This window comes from Ursus arctos, unplaced genomic scaffold (assembly GCF_023065955.2).
Source record: "Ursus arctos isolate Adak ecotype North America unplaced genomic scaffold, UrsArc2.0 scaffold_36, whole genome shotgun sequence".
Lineage (NCBI taxonomy): Eukaryota > Metazoa > Chordata > Mammalia > Carnivora > Ursidae > Ursus > Ursus arctos.
In genome coordinates this window covers 7,953,815-7,973,333 of record NW_026623050.1, presented here as the reverse complement: position 1 = coordinate 7,973,333, position 19,519 = coordinate 7,953,815, and the positions used below count along the sequence as shown (strand labels likewise).

The window sequence follows — 19,519 nt, the reverse complement described above, 5'->3', positions numbered from 1 at the left end:
AAAGGAGATGAGTAGTCACTGCAAAGGAGAGAAGCCCTCCCGCCGCTCTTCCTACCTCCCCTGTCGGCACACATCCACGCCCGTGGCCTCTGCAGCTCCCCCCGCCCCCGCCCCGACGTACCAGCCTTCCTCGTGCTGCCAGACACTGCTCCGTATGCTGGGGATGCAGCAGAAACAGGCCTCAGGCCTGCCCTCGAGGAGCTCGTGTTCTGAGGGGGAAGTCAGACATCGAGCCAGTTATCACAGGGAACTAGAAAGTGAGAACTGAGGTGGAGTGTCCATCAGGGTGGAAGAGGAACTGGCCTGGCCTTGCCGTGTTGGGAAAGACTCCCCAGTGGAGGCGACATCAGACCCAAGACCTAGAGAGTGAGTAGGAAGTACCTAAGGGAGGCCATGCGGTGGGGACCGAGAGACTGGAAGGCTTTCAGAAGAGACCACGGAGCATAGAAATGCTTGAGAAGCGACACCTGGGCTTCTTCAGCCTTCAGAAAACGAGGCTGAGCCATAACCATTTCTAGGCCTTTACGTGGTTAAACAGATGGGCCTGCTGACTCCCCGCCCACGCTGGAGAAGGGGCCCTTGGGGGTGGCCCGGAGGACATGGCTTACTCACAGTGAGGAAGCCTGAGTGGGAGGGCACCGCGTTCGATTCCCGTTCGATTCCCACAGTCACAGAGGCGGGTCAGGTTGCCCTGGCCCTGGCCCTCGAAACAAAGGCCAGTCCTTTGAGGCTTTGCTGGGAGGGAGAAGAGGGAGCAGATGACTTGCTGCTGTCACTTGCCCCAGATAAGTCTTCACAACCCCTTGACCAGCACGCCAGTAAAGCTGTGTTTAGAAGTACCAGGGTTGAGCGGTGATGTGTCTGGGATCACAGCCCCGGGTTCTGGCCAGGCAGTGAACTCTCCCGGCACCCGTGACACAGAAGCTACACAGGCCCTGGGGACACTCGCAGGAGCTAGAAAGCAAGGTCTGCAAGATGGGTAAAGAAAGGCTTCTGAGGCTTCTAAGCCCTCATTTCTCATGGCATTTTGGGAATGCTGACTTTGCAGCCTCCACGGACTCTGGGAGAGCTGGGTCCTGCCTTGCTGGGCCTTCACCCTTCAGTGGCTTATAGAAAAAAACCAGCTTAATACTTTTTTGCTCTCATAAATATCTGTTAGTTTTATTTTCTGTTAGAAAAGTAACGTTTGTTGTAAAGGATTCCAGCAATGAATAGGGGTGTACAAAATCTGTCACAATTAACAGTTGTTAATGGTGTGTTCCAGCTCCTTAGGGACTTTTTCCTGCACATGTACAAACGTATCATATTTTAACCGAAGTGCCATTTCCTGGCACATTTTCTGCAACTTGATTTTTTTGCCATTACGGTCTATCACAGACATCATTCCATGTCAGTATATTCAAACTCCTTTATTCCTCTTAACAGCTGCTTAGTTTCCTTCAAAGGGACATAACACAGTTTATTTAACTTATTTGTGGATATCGTGATGGTTAATAATTTTCTACTGTTAATAATAATAATAATAATTTTCTGTGCTACAGAGAGACGTCATTTTTGTATCTTTATGCTTCACTGCCAGTAGATTTTTTTTCAGAGCCAGTTTAGGACCACTCATTTAGCCCCATAAAAGTTGCTCTGCTGGTGAAATGTTCTAAGAGGAAAGTAAAGCAACCCCAAGTCCCACAGCCTTTCCGAGCTGTCCGTCTTTTACTGCCGCTATCATTTGGCCAATTCTCACCGTCCCTATTCTTCAGGGCCTCTCCTTTGCTCAGTAGTTACAAGTGTCTTTCAGACTGTGGCTCCTTTATGGTCGTATAGCATGGCAGACTGCTTCTGGGAGGCTTTGAAGACCAGTTCTTTTTAACCCTTTCTAGCAATCTGACTCACATCCTGGTCCTGCTCATGACGGTATGCACTTACTCACATCCGTGCCCAGAAATAGCACATACGGTTCCAGGGGTCGGTGCTCGGCGGCCCTTGCCACCCTGACAGCCAGAGCAGCTGGTGGGCCAGGGCCAAGGACTGCTAAGGATGACAGCAGTCTGCACCGGGGCTGACCTGCCCAAGCTCGAGTACCAGCCTGTGTTTGGGACAGTCCGTGGCTCGAGTCCCTTGGCTGTCCGTTTCTACACATTAGCTCTGGTGAGTCTATACGATTTCAAAGCTGCTTCGGCTTAAACTATTGCACACAGTGCCGCGTTCCCACTCTTCCACCTGCTGCCTCCATCCCTCCAGCCTCGCCAAGCACAGCACCACCTTCGCCAGTAGCTTGTGTCAACATTGGAGGAGGGAGGAGGTACAAACTGTGACCCTGCAGGACATTGGAAACTCCTGCCATTGACCTTATTAGCGGGGCTGTGACTTCCTTACGGGTGTCCTGTCTCTAAAAGAGGAAAGATGGCAGCCGCTGTGCCTTCTGCTTGTCCCATGGTGCAGTTGGTGGATCAACTCTCAAGAAGCAGAGGCTCGTCAGGCAGATCTGTCTTACACGTCTAGGTGTCTTACACTCTCCAGGTGTATGTCCGTAACAGCAGTATGAGAACAGCAACCACAGGGAGCCCTTGCTATATGTCTACACTGTGCTCATCATTTGGGATTTGCCATCTATGTTAAACCTGCTTATACACTGACAGAAGCTCAGCCTGGCCACGGAAAACGCCCCTGCCCTCCCTTCCTGGAGAAAGCAGAGCCTTCCGACAATCATGAGAGCTCTTTCCCCAGCAACTAGGCAGATGGGTGACTGAGCTTGACGTCTGGGGAGTGGACACAGGAAACACTGTTGTCAGGGTGACACTTCAGGAGAAGAGGTTCAGAGGGTGAGTGCTCCGGTGGTCGCTGAAGGCTGCAGATGCTGTGGGACCCAGTCCACCCTCCAGCTGCAGGACTGTGCAGCCCTGGCTGACTGCGAGAGCATGCTGGACAGGCGGTGCGGCCACAGGAGGAGGTGGGGAGGGGCTGGTGACTGCTGAGCCCCCCAGGAAGACCCGCTGACTGCACCACACCCAGAGTTCTCCCCGTCAGCAGGGACACAGCAGACGGCGGAGGGCTGGGGGGTGGTGCAGCGTCGTGCTGCCTTGCTGGGTCAAATGGGGAAGGAGGGACTTGAACTTGGGGAGCTGGCCTCACATCACCATTGGCATACCCCACGCACCCCTAGGGCACCTCCCAGGTGTCCAGAGCTCTGGACCAGAGGGTCAGTGAGGGTGTAGCTCCAGGAAGGAATCTTGATGCCTTCGTGGTGAAAGCAAAAATGGGGACTCTGAACTTGAGGTTCAGTAACATAGCTCAGCTCACCAGTGGCTCCATTCTTCCTGGCTCATTCCTCTCTCATGACGTCATAAGCCTGCTTCCTTTTTATCCGGTGCCAAGTAGAGGGGGTAAGTGTGATTCCAAGGAGGACGTAGCATTCACAGTCATGGCTCCTCTCTAGGCCAAAGTCGTAGGTGATGGGAAGAAACATTTGACGTTTCTACATGATAGTTCATATTCTGTGGTGTCAGGTTTGAGGCAAAACATGGCAGATCCACTCTTATGTTAGAAGTGACCTTTACCAAACAACAGGTGTTGGCAAGGATGTGGAGGAAAGGAGCCCTCTTGCACTGTTGGTGGGAATGCAAACTGGTGCAGCCACTGTGGAAAACAGTATTTTTAACTCAGAAAGTTAAAAACGAAACTACCCTACGATCCAGTAATTGCACTACTGGGTATCTACCCAAAAATACAAAAACACAAATTCAAAGGGACACGCGGACCTCTGTGTATAGCAGCGTTATGTGCGACAGCCAGATTATGGAGCAGCCCGTGCGACCACCGACTGGTGAATGGATAAAGAAGGTGTGGCGCACACACACACACACACACACACACACACACAAGAATATTACTCAGCCACAGGAAAGAATGAAATCTTGCCATTTGCTACAACATGGATGGAGCTAGAGTGCATTATGCTAAGCAAAATAAGTCAGAGAAAGATAGTAACCTTATGATCTCACTCATGTGGAATTTAAGAAACAAAACAAACAAGGAAAAAAAAGAGAAAGAGACAAACCAAGAAGCAGACTCTTAATTATAGAGAACAAACCGATGGTTCCCAGAGGGAGGGAGTGGGGGGAGGGGGGAAATAGGTGATGAGGAGAAACAAAAAAGAAAGAAGTGAGCTTTCCCAAGTAGGATGTGCTCAGCACATCCTTGTCCTCAGCAGAATCTTAACATTGCCCCTAGAAGTCAGATCACTGGACCCCTTGTGTCCCTACTCTGTGCTTCACAGTAAAATAAGAAGGCATAGACAACATTTGGGGAGAGCGTTACCTAAATCCATTTGGGAGCACTATAAATAAAACCCACCAAGGTGATTGGTTTTGGAACAATTTTTAGTATACTCCATATGGAAACCTGTCACCCTTCAGATGTTCCTTAGTTTAATTATAGTGAGCAGAAAATCTTTAGGAACAAAGGATCGAGCTTGGCTACTAACCTGTAGCTTTCTTGGCTGACATAAAAAATATCCATCAAGCCCAGATAAAAATGTTCTGATGTATTGATAATAAGAATTTTATTCTAATCAAGTAATAGCTAACTAAAAGTCCGAGGAACATTTCCTGATACTTTTCTTGTAGCCAATAAAAGAATGTTTGGATTCTTAAGATTTTCTAAGTTATCTTCTAGAAAGGTGTGAGTAAAATGTGAGTTGGTTCACTCTTAAGAAACATCCTTTGCCCCTGATGACAGCATCCAGGTTTTTGACTTTATGTGATGAGAAAAGAGAGCACATTTACCCACACATCCTTGTTTTCATTCCCCCTGTCTTATTATTCTGGCTCCTGGCCTGTTTACTTCCTAAAATACTGTTTATCCCTGCTGATCCTAACATCATTTGGGACTTATTTCTGGACTCAGGCATGAGCACAAGGATGTTCCCAGCTCCCGGTGCGGATCCCTGGGCTCTGGCTCTAATCACAATGCACCGGTCTGACAAGAACACTGTGAAAAATTCTAATGCGGCAACTGTTGTACTTGTCCATCTGTTTAACATATAAGCTTATGTTGTGGAAGGCACCGTTTTTGGCAGCGAGTAATTATTCCTGTGGTTTCCTGAAAGGATGAGGGTTTTTGTCGCCTTCAACAGACTTCACTTTGGTAACAAGAGTAGTACAATTTTTCTCTTTTAGAAATGTAAATAACTCGAAAAGAGAAAAGCTCTTGGTCTGAATTTTCCAACAGCTGTACCTATTCCTCCAAGACCAGTACCTGTCCGTTGAAAATTTGAGAGCATGGGGCGCCTGGGTAGCGCAGTCGTTAAAGCGTCTGCCTTCGGCTCAGGGCGTGATCCCGGCGTACCGGGATCGAGTCCCACATCGGGCTCCTCGGCTGGGAGCCTGCTACTTCCTCTCCCACTCCCCCTGCTGTGTTCCCTCTCTCACTGGCTGTCTCTCTGTCACATAAATAAATAAAATCTTTAAAAAAAAAAAAAAGAAAAGAAAATTTGAGAGCATCTTCTGATGTTTAAGTCCTCCATTAGATAAGCCTTTCTCATTTTAAGTCAATGAATGAAACTGGGAAGATAGCAGGGGCAAAGGGGGGCAGAAAATGTCCTGCTAGTAAAGCAATACATTGCAGTAACGTATGCAACAGAAGGGATCGGAGTGTGCTTCAGATAACAGGACAATCACATTAGCTTCAACAAGCATGGATTCACGTTTTAACATTTACACATTGACATCCGTAAGTCCTCTTACTTTTAACGACATTAAGGAAAGCCTTCAAGAATAAAAAGGGCATCTGTGGACATGACAGGAAATGTGAACAGGCAGTTTGAAGGGTCTGCCAACTCAGCCAAGGCACCCAAACGTAATATCACAAAAGAACGGACAGATCTGGGGGCATGCAGCTCCAAACTGGAATTAATGACAGTGCAGAAAAAATAGAAAAGGCGCATACAAACCGTAATCAAGGAAGCACACCTACTTGACACGTCTTTTAAACTTACAAAAGGCCGCAGTTTGAAGGCAGCCCAAGAAAGGAGAGAGAACATTTAGGGGTGTCCTGATAAAACTGACTTCCCCTCTCAGGCTTTTGGACGCACAAGCCCTAGGGAGGAAAGCACACATGTATACAAAAAGGAAGGGGTCTTCTCCCTGAGAGACCAAGAAGGCTTGGAGCGAGATGTTAGCCATGGTCAACTGCAGCAAAGACCCTTCCAAGAAGCTGGGGAGAGCGAGAGCTGAAGAGACTTAGGAGGCCAGCAGCTCCCTGCACAGGGCAGGGATGGCAGGTGGATCCTGCCGTAAGGTGGGCTGCACAGCCTTGGCTGTGGGTGTGAGCGCAGAACTTCATGAAGACTTTCTGAGAGGGGCCTGCTAATGCCTGCCGAGTACCCCTGGAGCCAGGATGTTCAGGCCTTACTTGGGTAGAAATAATAACTGAATAAACGGGGGTCGGCGAGTCAGCCTATCCTTTCCCTCATTCTGGTCCCCACCAATTACAGACATAGCTCAGGACCATCCCAGCTTTTCTGCAGCACCAGAGACTGTGGTCACATGAGCTCATTGGACCTGTGGCCCCCAGCTCCTCATCCTGTGATTGCTACGGGGTTTCTTGATTTTTTGTTTCGTTTCTTGGGGTTTGGGCCTAACCACAGTTCATGCTCTCTAAGCTCCTCTCCTTGTCTGCTGTGGCTCCTCCCAGCTTCAAGGCATTCCCAGGCTTCATCAGCACGCCCTTGAACCTTCACCCTTGGATCCAGAAGTTGGGCGAATAGGGCCCAGGGGCAAGCCTTGAGGCACGCCAATGGAGAGTGCCCTCTAGGTCGACAGCATCTCATTAAGGAACAAGTTCCACTGAGGTGTATTGAGCTCTTGTGTGCCAGGTACTAGGCCGGGAATGGGGAGCATAGAGATGAACAAGATACCGCCCCTGGCCTGCAGTGGCTACAGGCTAGTGTGGTCATCTGGCCAGTCACTGATGCACCCAATTGTTATAAAAGAAAGGACACCTTTCTTTTATAGACTTGTTATCTGTTCAACAAACAATAGGCCTCAATAGACTTGTTATCCGTTCAACGAACAGTAGGCCAAAAAATGGACACGGTCATTGCCCTTATGGAATTCATGTTCTGATGGGAGGGTCAGACAAGAACAGCAGGTAAACAAATGAACAAATGAATAAATCCTTGTAAATAGTGGTGAGGGCCAGGAAGGAAACAGATGAGACACTGAGCACAATGAGAGGGGCTGACGTGGAGCTGCCCACTCTTGGGAGTGGGGAGGCCTGGGGCTGAAAGCCTAGAGGGAACCAGCCTTTAGACTAGGGCGGGCGAAGTTTTACAGGTTTTGACTGGCCACATTGTCTGTTCAGATACTTCCCACCTGATGTATAAGGATATATAAAATAATAGACGTTTAGCTGTCAGATACTTACACATGGATTTCAGTTCCGGAATATTCGTGTTTTCTTTCTCCCCCTCACCTCCGGGGTCTTTTCTGTGTGACCTACATCAATCGGTCTGTAAACCCAAAATGAAACAAATTGCTTTCCTGGGTCCATTCAAGGGATGGAAATCCTGAATGTAGTAGAACGGGAAGCACGGGCAGTGGCTTTGGACTCCCCGGGTTAGCTCAGCCGTGTACCACTCATGTGGCCTCAGGGAAGTTGTGAGTCTGTAAAAGGAGGGTAATAATAGTACCTCACGCGCCATGTTGTTGTCACTGAGTTCACACATAGAAAGCAGAAAACAATGCCCCGCCTAGCACACAGCAAGTGCTCAGTACACGTTAGCTGTTCTTGCTACTTTCATCATCTCCTTGAATTAGTGTTGTTGTTATCGTGGAAGGCCAAAGAGTTCTCAAAGGCTGAGTGTAATCAGCCTTCATATTGGTTTCTTGCTTCTGAAAGTCTTCTGTCTCATAGAGTAGGAGAAATGTTTGTCAGGTTGTCTAAAATATAGTTTGTTGTTCAGGGACTGAATATTCTATTTTTAGATAAGTGTTCCTACCTTTTTTCCACATATCTCAGTCATTTTATTGATGATTAGCTTTTAAATTTTGAAATCATATGTCTCTCTAGCCATAGAAAAGAGATACCATCTAATCAATCATCCAGTTTAAAAAATATTTGATGGAAAAGAATTTTAAAATAACAGATATATTGTGCGTGCGTGTGTGTGTGTGTGTGTGTGTGTGTGTGATATCTTTTCGATATTCTTTTATTTTAGAAGTGATGGAATTAAAAGGATACGTAATGTTAGGGGCATGCGCGAGACTATTCATTCAACACGCATGTAGATTGCTTATCCACTGGGTGGCAAGCACTGTCCTAGATGCCAGGATTCAAACTGAGTTAGACACAGGCCTTGGCCAGGGTGCTCATACTCAGATGGGGTGAATAGTCCTGCAAACAAGTCAGGTCTATCCTGTGTGTTACAGGAGTTGTGATCAAGAAGTGCAGTGAGCGGGGACCCCACCAGTCCCCAGTGGGGAGTGGGAGGTAGATAATCAGTGAAGCTACTAAGAGAAGGGGCTCTTCTTCTCCCCCTGTCTTTTTTTTCCTTTTGGGTTTGCATTGTCTCTCTCTCTCTCTTAACAATTTAGTAGGTTTTTGATATATTTACAAAATTGTGCAACCATCACCAAAACCGATTTCAGAACATTACCGTCAACCCAAAAAGGAACTTTGCACTCATTAGCAGGGACTGTCAATTCTCCCCCCGCCCCCCCACCCCCGACCCTGGCAACCACTAATCTACTTTCTGTCTCTATGGATTTGCCTGTTCTGGACATTTCGTATCAATGGACTATGTGGCCTTTTTATCTGGCTTTTTTCACTTAGCATTATGTGTTCAACGTTCATCCATGTTATAATAGGTATCAGTATTTCATTCCTTTTTATGGTTGAATAGCGTTGCTTTGTATGGCCATGTGACATTTTATTAATTCACCAAGTTATGGGCAATTGGGTTTCCACTGTTTTGGCCATTTTGAATAATGATCCTGTGATCATTCATGTCCGAGTTCTTGCGAAAACACACATTTTCAGTTCTCTTGGGTATTTACCTAGGAGCAGAATTGCTGGGTCATCTGGTAACTTGGTGTTTTGAGGAGCTCAGTTTTCCAAAGTGGTGCATCATTTTACATTCCCACTAGCAGAGTACGAGCGTTCCGATTTCTCCACATCCTCATCTACACTGTTGTTGTGATTAGAACCATCCCAGTAGGTCTGGTATTTCACTGTGGTTTCAGCCTGCATTTCTCTGACAGCTAATGATGTTGAGCATCTTCTCATGTGCTTTGTTAGCCGTTTATGTATCTTCTTTGAAGAAACGTATATGTAGATTCTTTGCCTATTTTTTAAATTGGATTGTCTTTTTATTGTTGAGTTTTAACATTCTTTACGTATCCTCTATACTAGTCAGATATATGACCTTCCAATATTTTGTCTCATGTCCTGGGTTGTCTTTTCACTGTCTTTGTGATATTGTCTGAAGCACAGAACTTTTTCATTTTAATGAAAGCTAATTTATCTATTTTAATTTTTGTCGCCTTGCCTAACCCAAGGTCAGGAAAATTTAATCCTATATTTTTTTCTGAGAGGTGTATAGTTCTAGCACTTGCAGTTAGGTCACTGATCCATTTTAAGTTAATTTTTGTATATGGTGTGAGGTTGGGGTTCACCTTGATTCTTTCACATGTGTATATTCAGTTGTCCCAGCACCATTTGTTGAAAAGACAATACTTTCCTCCATTGAATTGTCTTGGCAACCTCGTTGAAAATCAATTGGCTATAAATGTGAAGGTTTATTTCTGCACTCTCAATTCTGTCGCATTGATCTGTATGTCTCACCTTATGAAGCAGCACATCTTGATCAGGGCTTCCAGGTAAATGAGCGAGTTCATCAGCCAGGAAGCGTAGGGCCTTATCACATAGGATAAGGATACAGTGAAATGATGGTATGAAGCTCCTACCATAGCACCTGTCTGGTGCGTAGTCAAGGGAAAGATAACCATGGCTGCCTTACTATTTTTACCCCTTTCTAGGGAGCAGAAAGGGTATGTTCAAGAACAGGGGGAGATGTGTGAGCTGGGGCTGTTTGGAGGAATGTGCATTGTGCATGGGGCTAGAACGTGGGCATGTTGGGGGGGGTACACATGACAGGAGACTGGGTTTTGTCCTGAAGGCTGCAGAGAATACTGAGGAGTGCGAGGTAAACGATGACATGGTGGAGAATTCTGTTGAACAGAATGTATGTCTTCAGGCTCAGATCATGAAGCCATTTTTCTGTTTAGAGCTTGAGCTCAATGCTTGTTTCAGAGCTTTGCCTGAATTTGGCAGCAGCAGAAGTGTCCATCCCCAGGGAATGGGGCTGACCACCGATGATTTGTTGGCAGATCCTGTTTTCCGGCAGTGCTAAGGCCAGTTGGGGTGTGAGGTCCTGGACACCACTCACTCCTTGGGCCTCCAACAGGAAATCCTGGTTCCTTTTTGTTTCGGGGAAGTTTGCTGACAGACGCATTCATGGCTCCTTTTCCGCCACTGCCACAGGAAATTCCACCCCACAAGTGTTGCTGCTCCCGTCCCTGCTGTGAGCCCGTCATCAGTGTGACTCAGAAGGGCATTTGCCAAGCCTTGGCAGCTATTTTTAGTTTTTGTCAGTATTTTAAATGCATACTTGATCATGAGGAATGACTGCCTCTACCCAAACTTTAAACCTACCTAGACTTTTAAATGAAAAACAATTTTTTTTTTGGTAGAGAGAAGATCACTATCTTACTATCCTCTATGGAGCAGCTCATGATCAGCAAACATTTCACAGACATTGGGATACAGAGATTAGTCAGAGAAATGTTTGCTCCTTACTCTTGAGTAATAATAATAATAATGGCTAATACTTCCACAGTACATTATAAATTGCTTTCCAAATATTGTTAACTCATTTGCTCCTCACAAGACCTCTGTGAGGTAGGAACTATTACCACATTTCATTGGAGAGAAGCCTGAGGCACAAAGAGGTTAAGTAACTTGCCCACAGTCCTCTAGAAGTGTGGTAGCTAGTCTCAAAAGATGCCTCCTCCTCCTCTCCACCCCCCACCACCACATACAGTGCTCCCAGTATTCATCCCCTGGCACAGTCTCCTCCCCTTGAATCTAGGACGGCCTTCTGACTCACTTTTTGATGAGTAGAATTCAGCAGGAGTGACGCTTCATGACTTCCCGAGTCTAAATCATAAGAAGTCCTGAAGGTTCCAGCTGGATCTATGGGCAACCAGCTGACATCTAAAAAGTTCAACCACCTAGAGACCAACATACTGTGAGGGAAGCCCAGGCTAGTCACATGGAGAGGCCAGGGGGCTCGGGCAGCTTCTCGCCTAGCTGAGGTAAGTGAAGAAGTCATCAAGGCAACGAGCTAAGCTGAGCCCTCAGATGGTTCCAGCCCCAACAACCATCTGACTGTCACCTCATGACACTCCCCAATCCAGAACCACCCCGCTGAGCCCAGTCAACCCTCAGACCGGAGAAAATAGTAAGTTATTATTTAAGCCACTAAGTTTTAAGGTGACTGATAACCAAAGCAGCTAGTAAGTGGTTGAGTGGGATTCAAACCACACAGCCTGGTTCTAGAGTATGTGCTGTTAACCACAAGAGACAAGGACACAAACCAGGGAAATATCTCTATCTCCATCTGTTTCCCTCTCTCTCTCTCTCTCTCTCTCTCACACACACACACACACACACACACACACACACACACACAGAAGGCAGCACTGGAGAGGGATACCAGGTGGAGCAAGTTTCCATGTAGTTGATGCTTTCCCCCTAAAACACCAAACATCCTGGGTTTTTTACCTTCAGCAATTGTTGATGGTGGTCGTTGGGAAAGACCACTCACACTGCCCTGCATTCTCACTTAAAGGATATTAGAAAGGGGAAGAAACTTTCTTATATTGAATATCCGCCATGCACCGAATTCTGCTAGGTTCCTCCTGGTCCGTTTCTTATGTGTCAGGTATCAGGCGCTTTACTCAGGACAGGATAGACCCTGTCAGGCCTTTCCGGAGTATACACCGGGGAGGGAGACGGAGAAGCAGAAGTACAAGACAAATGCAAGTTGAAACAAAGACTTGAAGAAAGTAGTTGCTGAGCCCCCAGCAGGGGCACTCCTACTTTAGATGGGGAGTCAGGGGAGAGGTCCCTGAGGAGGTGACATTTAGGTTAAGACCCAAAGAATAAAAGGACTAGCCTGGCAGGACGTGGGGGGAAGGACATCGTCGGCAAAGGCCAAGGGGAGTTAAGACCCGGCAGGTCCAGGGAAGGCTAGAGGCTGGGAAGTAGCTGGGAAGTGGTAGGCAGTGAGGTCGGGAGGGCTTGCTGCGGGGAGCTGTTGTCCTTAGGGACGTACATGGATTTTATTCTGAGAGGAATAGGAAGCCATTGAAGGATTATCTTCTTTAACGTTCTCTTGATTACCCAGAATTATTACTATGAGCATCCGGGAGTTGTCGCACTGGACAGTCACAGAACCAGCCCTGGGGCTGCCAGTCCACCTCTGTGGGTTTGGTTGGTTGGTTGGTTTTCTCTTCCCCCATTGTCGGCTGAATTTCTTCTTCTGTGAGGCCTGTTCTCAGGTCACCCTGTCTCCCCGCTTTTCTGCGTGGGAGTTGATGAGTCCGTGAATGAGGCGGTGAGGCCCTGCTGCTGTGACGCTCCGGCCCCAGGGAGCTTGTGACCAGGCTGCTTCCTGACCTCAGCCCAAGCAACACGGGGAGGGCGGGGCGCGGCCCAGGAAGCAGCCTGCCCAGGGTGCTGCTGCACACCGGTCCCCACTTGGAGGACTCTGGGGTGGTGTTGAGTCTGCCTCCGGAGCCTGCCCTTTCCTGTGCACTCTGCCACCCCCGAGTCAAGTGAAAAAAGAGAGGATTACGAACCCGGGAAACCTACCAAAATGGACTTGAGCTGTGCCCCACGGCTCTGTTGTGCCAGCGTCGTGCGTGCCGCCCTCTTGGAAGCCGGGATGGAGGGTGTAAGTTGGGGGTGCTGTCGGGAGCCGGCCAGCCCTGGGCTGGGCTCTGTGACTAGCCAGCATCCTCCTCCCCGGCGAGGGCTGTGAAAGGAAGCGGAAGTAACTACCCCACACTGGTCCCTGGGTGACCTGGTGACTGTGGTTGCATTAGCTTGTGGGCATCTGACAGGGAGTCCTGGCCTGAAGCTGCTGTCCTCTGCCTGGGCCTTCACCCCATGTAGGAGCGCCCCCCAAAGTTTCTATACTTCTTTAGAAGTTAGGAGTTTTAGGAATCTATAAAAAAGAAAGAAGAGGATTTTAAAAGATGTCTCATTTACATTTTCAGATGTTTAAGAAGTTCACTGCTATAACGAGGACATTCTTGTTATATAAGCTCCATCTCAACTGTCAGGTGTGGCAAAAGCCCTCTCCCCCCAGCCACTGTTCACTGATGGGGGACCCTCAGACTGGAGGGTGGGAGGGATAGGTTGAAAGTGCAGGATTTTAGGTGGAGGTGGAGCAAGATAGTGCTGAGCACAAAGACCTGAGACTTTTTTCCATTTCTCTGGCGCTTCCCCCTACCAGCTCGGTGACCTGGGCATGTTACTCCAGCCCTGGGAGCCTCAGTGTCCTCCTCTATAAAATGGGAAGAAAAGTACTTTCCTCACAGAGTCAGATCTTGTGGGGGTCTGAATGATTGGTGTAAATGCCTAAGTGCTCCAGAGACAAGAGTAATGCAGTGTGCATTGAGTGAAAAGACCCAGAGTGTGGCCGGAAGTCAGGTCTCACACACCCACACTGCGTGGCTAGGCCTCGCGAGCCGGCAGATGCGGACACATGCTGAAAATAGCGGTGCTTTCAGGGCATCTTTGCTTTTCATGGAAGCAGAGAGTGAGGTGGTGAGATGCAGGCCCGCTCACTGTGGACCCTGGAGGAGGCTGACCTGAGTTCAAATCCCAGCATCCCCACCTCCTGTGGGATCCTCAGTCCACACTTTTATAAAGGGTTGGAATTCTCCCTCCCAGGGTCGTTTGAAGATAAAGTGACATAACAAGTATAAACCATTTGGCAGAGTCATGATACAGAACTGGGGGTTTAACTGCATTCACTTCATGGAATTGGATGGTCCCAGCACGGATGGACCAAGGCTACAGGGTCAGCTCGGCCAGGTGCTCCAGCGTTCCCCAGGGAGACCGGATGGTGGCAAGTCCTGGGACTTAGACCGACAAGGACCTTGCTCTTCCAGGAGCCCAAAAAAGGAGAAGGGAGGATAAAGGAAACAGGTGGACCTGACAATAGGCCTGTGGAAAGAATGCTGGGAGAATGCAGTCCAGGAAGGGAGCTGGGGGACCCTGCTAAAGACAATGACCCAGAGGAGGTGTTCTCTTGTGGCCGAGGGCTCCAGCTCTCGTCACATTTCCACTTCTTTTTGCCATAATCTCCTTTCTGGTAACTGGGGACGTTTCTCACATGTGCCATGACGCAGTTTCCTTTAGCAACCTCTTCTTCGCCTGGATTACGTTGGTCTCTTTCTCAAAACCACCTCCTGCTTGAATCCAAATCACAGCGTAAAGTACAAATCAGACCATTACTCAGCATTTCACCTTCCTGAAGTCTCCTTCCATCGTACCGCCATTTTGCACTAGTGTGTGGATATACTTGAGACGAAAAGTTTACGTTACAGAAAGTTAGATGGTGAAGTGTCCCAACACACCCCCAGTTCCTCTCCCAGAGCAAACCCTGTCTGCAGTGTCTCCCAGAGCGAGAGGGCCCCGCATGCTGCTCTGCGCCGAGAGTCCTCCACTTAGCAGTATCCTACAGCCAGTCCTTGTCAGGACTTCAGAGTGTTCCGTCACTCAGATGTGCCCAAATTGACAGCTGGTATGCTTTTGATGGATGGCATCCAAACTGCCTCTGATCTTCCACCGTTCCGAACTGTGCCACAAGCACGTGCAGTGTGCATAGTAGTGTGCACGTGGGGCTCGAAGACACCAAGAATCGAGCAAAGAAACAAAAAATCAAACAGACTATGGGTCTGTTTGCCAGAGGGGAGGTGGGCAGGGAATGGGTGAAATTGATAAAGGGAAATAAGAGGTACAAACTTCGAGTTATAAAATAAATAAGTCACAGACGTGAGAAGTACAGCATAGAGAACGCAGTTGATAATATCGTGATAACATTGTATGATAACTGCACTTATTGCGGCGAGCATTGAGTAACGTATAGAATCATCAAATCACTGTATTGTACACCTGAAACTAATGTAACGTTGCATGTCAATTATACTTCAGTTAAAAAAAAAAAAAAAGACGCACTCCTAGTAGTGAAATTACTGAGTCAAAAAGAACTGTGGTCTTTTTACTGAGTTAGCTGATGCCAAAATGCCTTTTCTAGATGATTCCACTTACATACCCATCAACAGTGCCTCCTTCCCAACTCAGGGCATTACTGATTTTTCCCCCTTATCTTCAGTCTATCTTTGATAGGAGAATGGCATCTCATTGTAATTCTAATTTTCATTTGTATTATTAGTGTGGTTGAGCACCATTGCATATTTACAAATATTTCCAAAGTATTTCCTTTCTGGAGGTATTTGACCATTTTGAAATACTCCTGGTAACTACATGAACTTTTATTAAGTAAAATAATGGAGTCATTTTTTTAAAGATTTTATTTATTTATTTGACAGAGAGAGAGCACAAACAAGGGCAACAGCAGGCAGAGGGAGCAGGAGAAGCAGGCTCCCCACTGAGCAGGGAGCCTAATACGGGGCTCAGTCCCAGGACCCTGGGATCATGACCTGAGCCAAAGGCAGATGCTTAACCGACTGAGCCACCCAGGCGCCCCAATTGAGTCATTTTTTAAATAAAGAACCTAATGTGGTTTCACACGGTCCCCACTGACTTGATCTGTCTTTCCATCGGTGACATAAACCCAGAAATAACTATCTCTGGGTAATAGTTTGGCTTTAGGGGCGGGTTAGCTGATAACTTAGTGGCTGGCTCTGGTCTTCCTGACCGGCCGTTGTCCAAATGCTCACAGAACACTCAGGCAATGCTGGGATTGTTTAAAAGGAAGAACAGGGCAGGGCAGGGTATTGAGGGTCAGAAGTTGCTTGCAAGCCGTTTGTTGATCCCAAAGTTGTCACCTTCTTGGTTTAACATTTCTCTTGAGAACAGTGTGGCTTGAAGACATATTGTCTTTTTGCCCTTCTGAACCACAAAATGACAAGATCTTTTGTCAAGGTAGAAGCCTTATTTGTAAATATTCAGCCTCCTCACGCTTGGGTGGAGACTGCGTCTCGTTGGCCTTTTGCCTCAAGAAAACCCAATACAAGTACAGACTGTGTGATTTATAGATGTATTGTGAGAGCACACAACGCCCACTTGAACACGAGGAAAGGGCCGTCTCCATGTGCGTGACACTTGATTCCTGGATCCGCTTACTTCTATTCTTAGACGGTTGGATCCGATGATCTCTTAAGCACTCGTGAATGCCTCAAATTCTGTGACTTTTCCTCTGGTGATTTCTTTCAGCAGAGTTGTTGGTGGTTAGGTGACGAATCATACTTCAGAGCATCTGAAGACCCTTGTGGAAACATGCAAGGACCTTCCAGTCTGCCCTGTGTGCCGTAGTACGAGTCCAGCAGTACAAACAGAGTAAAATGAAACTTGTTACTTGATCATTTTTTCCCTTAGTTGCTGTCATTGAGTATTCCCATAGCCACCTGAGCGGTTTTATGTTCTTATGCTAGTACTGTAACTAGCTGACACCTAGTATAGTTAATTTTAGATCTGAAAAAAAAAATCTCATTGATCATCTAACCCATCTAATTTATGTAGAAACTGAGGCCCAGCAAAGCAAAATGGCTGACCCAGGCTCCAGAACTTGGGGGATATTCTTGGTAAATTTTCACCAACCTCACTCTCTGGCAAAGAGCCTAAAATGCCACATAGTGTTGCTGTCTCCTTCCGGGGCGTGGTGCTCTTTAAATGGACTTGCTTCTTTTTTTTTTTTTTTTAAAGATTTTATTTATTTATTTGACAGAGAGAGAGAGGGAACACAAGCAGGGGGAGTGGGAGAGGAAGAAGCAGGCTCCCAGCAGAGGAGCCTGATGTGGGGCTCGATCCCAGAATGCTGGGATCACGCCCTGAGCCGAAGGCAGACGCTTAACGACTGCGCCACCCAGGCGCCCGTAAATGGACTTGATTCTTAATCTCATTTTTAGTCTGAGATGGTAAATGAGATATGAAACCCAGTTTCCCCTTTGACATGGTCACCTGACTAGAGGGCATGGCATTCATCAGGCTAAATATTGAAGTGGAGCCTTTCTCTGTTCCCCACCTGTGTGTGGTGCAGTGTGATTCCGTGATGGGAGCGGCCTTGGGGGTCACATGGCCCCCATCTGCCCCATCGTTATCATTACAGCAGCCCCAGAGGAAAGAGAGAGGCTGTGAGGTTAGCTTGTTTATTTTAGGAGGAAACAGGCACCGGTAAATTCATTCACAGAGTTTTGGACTAAATTCCAAAGGAAGAAGGAGTTGGGAGAGGAAATAGAGGATAAACAACACCAAACCCATCCAAGGACAGATTTGGTCCTTGGTTTTATTTAAACTGTGCTGTGTTCAGTGACCGAACCACCTTCAGGCCAGGCAGAGTGAGACAGGGGACTCTGCAACCACAGGGATTTTCTTGCAGTCAATTACACTCTCTAAAAGGGGGCTACCACCAACTGAACACTTTGAGGTGAACACGCCCTGAACCCCTCCACAGTATGGGCAGATGGGGGGGGGCCCCTGTTCCTCTTCTCTGGCACTCTTGTTGGATCTCTAGGACAGCGTTTAGTATCAGCCCCTCCCCACACCCAGCAGGAGCCTGGAACCTCCCCCCACCCGCTGCTGCCCCCGCCTCCGCTGACCCCCACCACACCCCACCTGTGCCTCTGATCAGCTTGGGGTGAGGGGAAGCAGAGGGAACAGCAGGAGCAGAGTGTCCATGACTCTTCTCCGTACTAGCTTATTCCCACTGCTCTGCAAGTACAGCTGATCCAGGGCAACTCTTCCCCCAGAGCTTGAGTGTAGCTGCAAAGACACTACTTCCCCCTCAGGCTTTCTTGAGATGCTGATAGGCTGGAAAATGCTAGAAATCCAGATGCTCGCTAAACACCATTATAGAAGAAAAGGAAAGCCTTCCTCAGTAATATTGTTGGCCCGATCACATAGGGACCAATAACTTTTACAATATGCTTATTCTTTTCTTATTACAAAAAGAGTGTATACTTAATTGTAGAACACTTATAAAACTATTTTACTCTTAAAAAGATCAAGAGGAAGTAAACAAAAATCACCTCTAATGCCACCATCCTGGTGTACCTGTGGTGCCGTGCAGTGGATAAAAGCACAGGCTCTGGGTTGCACATCCCTGGGTGTGAAGCCTGGCTCCCCTAGGAAATAGCTGTGTGACCTTGGGTAAGTTATTTAACCTCTCTGAGTCTCTGTATCCTCACCTGGAAAATAGGGATAATAACAGTACCTGTTTCATGGGGTTATTGTGAGGATTACTAGAGATTATGTTGGTAGAAAGTGCTGGAATGTTGAGAGAGCTCAGTACATATTTGCTGCCATTATTTATTTTGAGCTATCATTCTGCACCCAACCCAATCACGTTTTCAGAAACAGCCTTTTCCAGTTGCAAAGTGAACTCAGCCTGGACACAATACAAGGACTCGTCACACATGTTTAACTGAAGTGGCTGTTGTTGTTAACTGCAGTGACTATTTTTGAAAATGTGTATTTAATACCTGAGCAATTCCAGATATTTGATGTTTATTTTGAGGTTATTTGTACTTCCTATAATTAGTAACAGCTCTTGTTTTAGAAACTCACAGCACTGTTGAAGCCTTGCCCTCTAACTTGCTAAAGATCAGTCATGCTTCTTGTTCACTTCAATTCACTTCATTAATCAAATTTATTTTATTGTTTTAGATTTTATTTATGTATGTACATAGGTGTGTACATAGGTATTGTAGTACGAACACTTAAAATGCCATCCACCCTCTTAAATTTTCAAGTGTGCAGTACAGTATTGTTAACCACAGGCACAGTGTTGAACAGCAGATCTCTAGAACTTTCTCCTCTTGCTGAACTGAAACTTTGTGCCCGTTGCTTAGTAATTTCTCACCCCCCCCCCACAGAGCCCTGGCAACCACCATTCCACTCCATGATTACGTCAGTTTGACTATTTCAGATTCCTCGTATAAATGGAATCACGTAGTAGTTGTCCTTCAATGAGTGACTTATCTCACTGACTGTGATGTCCTCCAGGTCCATCCATGTTGCAGAATTTCCTTTATTAAGGCTGCATCATATTCTGCTGTATGTCTAAACCACGTTTTTGTTAGCCATCTGTCTGCCAAGACATTCAGGCGGTTTCCATATCTCAGCTATTGTGAATAGTGCTGCAATAAACATGGGAGTGCTAATAATTCTTTGAGATGCCGATTTGAATTCTCTTCAGTTTAATTCTTCT

At 47.0% G+C, this 19,519-nt stretch overlaps 1 protein-coding gene across 1 annotated transcript in view; it reads left to right on the top strand.

Moving 5' to 3' along the window:
* EHD4 (EH domain containing 4) overlaps nt 1-19,519 on the top strand; it is a 77,360-nt gene that overhangs the window by 28,812 nt on the left and 29,029 nt on the right. The gene's annotated exons all lie outside the window — the stretch shown is intronic.